This window comes from Mastomys coucha, unplaced genomic scaffold (assembly GCF_008632895.1).
Source record: "Mastomys coucha isolate ucsf_1 unplaced genomic scaffold, UCSF_Mcou_1 pScaffold7, whole genome shotgun sequence".
Taxonomy (NCBI): Eukaryota; Metazoa; Chordata; class Mammalia; order Rodentia; family Muridae; genus Mastomys; species Mastomys coucha.
In genome coordinates this window covers 38,822,334-38,825,092 of record NW_022196913.1, presented here as the reverse complement: position 1 = coordinate 38,825,092, position 2,759 = coordinate 38,822,334, and the positions used below count along the sequence as shown (strand labels likewise).

Sequence of the window (2,759 nt, the reverse complement as noted above, 5' to 3'; positions counted from 1 at the left end):
TCCCCTCCTCCCCGTCCTCCTCTCCTCTCTCTGTTTAATTACATTCCATCTTCTCTGGAAACCACAAATCTCACTCAGTGAAATGACTAATTTTAATAACTCCTCTGTATACTATGTGGCCTTGGGCTCTATTAAAATGGCAGATGGTGTGTCCCTTTGAACATAGTATCAGCCGACATATTGTTTCATGATATAACCCAGCCGACTTGAAGATACATGTGGGTACCATTAGGTAACAAGCCAAGCTTTGCTAAAGTTAGGCAATGTTTTCTGCAAGAGAGAGAGATACAAAACTGATGGAGACAGAGGTAAAATTGACAAACATGTGACATGCTGAACAGCTAAGACAGAAATGTGGCATCAACCAGACAATGAGATTTACTCTGTAAAGCCACACTCTAGATGGGTAGATCTTTGTTGTCAACTCCATGGACCCTGTTATAAGTTCTCAGTGGAATGTGGGAGAATAATCAATAATCTGACTATCAAAACCTCTCTTTTTTATGTCATATTTTCACTTCTTATTACTTTTAAGTCAACTATCCCCCAAGCAAATGCTTACATTTTGTTTGTGTTGAGTCAAACTCCTTTTCAGAATGGGACTCAATTGAAAAGAAATTCTATACCCTAGCTCTTCATGGTTTTGACTTATAATGTATGCCTAATTCTCCTTTAAAACTGAATGCACCTCTCTTGCTGTAGGAAGTACTGAACCCATAAAATGTTGAGTTCTTTTTAAGGTTTTATACAAAATTATATATACAGAATTGTATTTTGTAACCTCTTATAAAAGAGATTGCATACATTGCCAAAACATCAGAAAATACTGAGGAGCAATATATTTTACTAAATATCTATAATTCTAGTCATCATGAAGTGATCTCTGTTTACCCCTTAGTATGCCCTTACTAAATGCATGGACATTCAAAATTTATACACTTCATGTATGATTTTCATATGTGTAGAAACACATACACAGCACCAATGGTTTCCTATATAAGCATAAGAATATTATGTTTCTCATTTATGTGCACACATATACACACATGTATGTTTTATATGAACACACATACATGACATCATTTACATATTCAAAGAAACACACATATATCAGATATATTACCCATATGCACACAAGTATAATGCATTCCCTGTGTCTTTCTCGCACATATAACTATGGTGCATATCTATACCTATCTATCTATCTATCTATCTATCAAATATGTTTTATATTTATGCACAAACATATACAGACATCAGAAGTGTCTTTATAGGACACAGAAATATATGCACACACCATAGCCCCTCCCATACTAACATGAACATATACATAATGAGTATCATATATATACATATGTATATGTAAAACATTGCTTAAGCATGTTTTTATGTATATACACATTTGTTTGCATGCTACAAATGGCTTACATGTTTATAGATTTTCTTTTTGTTCTTAAGATACAATGTATAACCTAAACTACTGAGCCCTAACATTTTTACTTTGACTTATTTTCACTTCATGGTGTAAGTGTTTCCAAAATCTTAGTATACACAGTCATGTAAAGTCAAATGTCTTCTTGTGCTCTTTTCTTGGCATCAGAGATTGTACCTATAAGGTGGTTCACAATCAACATGATGGCTATTTGTTATTATTTACTTGATAAGATTAAATAATGCCCGGAAGAGTTGAAGAGCATATGTTTAGATATGTTTTCAAACATATATAAGTATGTTTTCAGAGAAGATCAGCTGATGGGGGAGGGAGCAGGAAACAGCTACCCTAAATAATAAATAGCACCATCCTATAGGCTGCAATGTGGGTGTAATGAAAGGTGGAAAAGAAGAAAGCCCAGAGTGCAGGTATTCTCCACTTTCTCTGCCTCCTAACAATGATGATGTGAGCTGTTCTTTGCTCTGTCATACTCTTTTGCCTTGATGAACCAAAGCATCTAGAACAATGGTTCTCAACCTTACTAGTGCTGTGACCCTTTAATACAGTTCTTCATGATGTGGTGACCCCAACCATAAAATTATTTTCATTGTTACTTCATACTCAAATTTGTTACTGTTATGAGTAATAATGTAAACATCTATGTTTTCCGATTGTCTTAGGTGACCCCTGCGAAAGGGCCATTTGACCCCCCAAAGGGATCACAACCCACAGATTGAGAACAACTGATCGAGAAGAAAGAGAAAAAAATATAATGTGAGAGCCTCATAAACACATAAAATTGATACCAAGAAGTGGATTCATTGATATGATTATTGATCCTATTATTTCTAAGATGTTGGAACTTGTTTGTAAGAGGAAGTTGGAAAAGTTTAGAGGTACATAATGAGGACACCCTAGAATCTAATGGATTATTCTAATGAGAATACAGAGAATACATAATGCTGACAAAAAAGCAGCTAGCAAAAATTATGCTTAGGAGTTTTCAGGAGGGAGTATTTATCTTTGGACTAAGGGCCATACATATTTTATTCTGACAAAGAATAAACAAAATTTATTAATGACTCTAGTAGAAAAAAATTTTGGCAAGTGGAGGGCCTACCTCCAGGAAGCGCCTTAAACCAGAGACTCAGGTGAGAGCCGCCATTTTCTCTCTGGTGAGTTTCTAAGACTGGAGCAGCCAGCTGGGAGGCACAGGCCCCACGAGTCCCAGGGGAGTTGCAGGGCGGCAGGGACAGGAAAAGCTCTAGTCAGAGACACTAAGAACATTTAACACCAAAAATCAAGAGATGGCGAAAGGCAAACGCAA

General features: G+C 36.0%; 1 long non-coding RNA gene across 3 annotated transcripts in view; it reads left to right on the top strand.

Annotated features, from left to right (window-relative positions):
- LOC116082216 overlaps nucleotides 1-2,759 on the top strand; it is a 21,624-nt gene that overhangs the window by 8,423 nt on the left and 10,442 nt on the right. Inside the window, exon 3 of one of the 3 annotated variants that reach the window (XR_004115215.1) lies at nucleotides 2,113-2,206. The exons of the other annotated variants lie outside the window; for them this stretch is intronic. This is a non-coding gene — a long non-coding RNA (uncharacterized LOC116082216). The remainder of the gene's footprint in view (nucleotides 1-2,112; nucleotides 2,207-2,759) is intronic. 3 annotated transcript variants of the gene reach the window in all.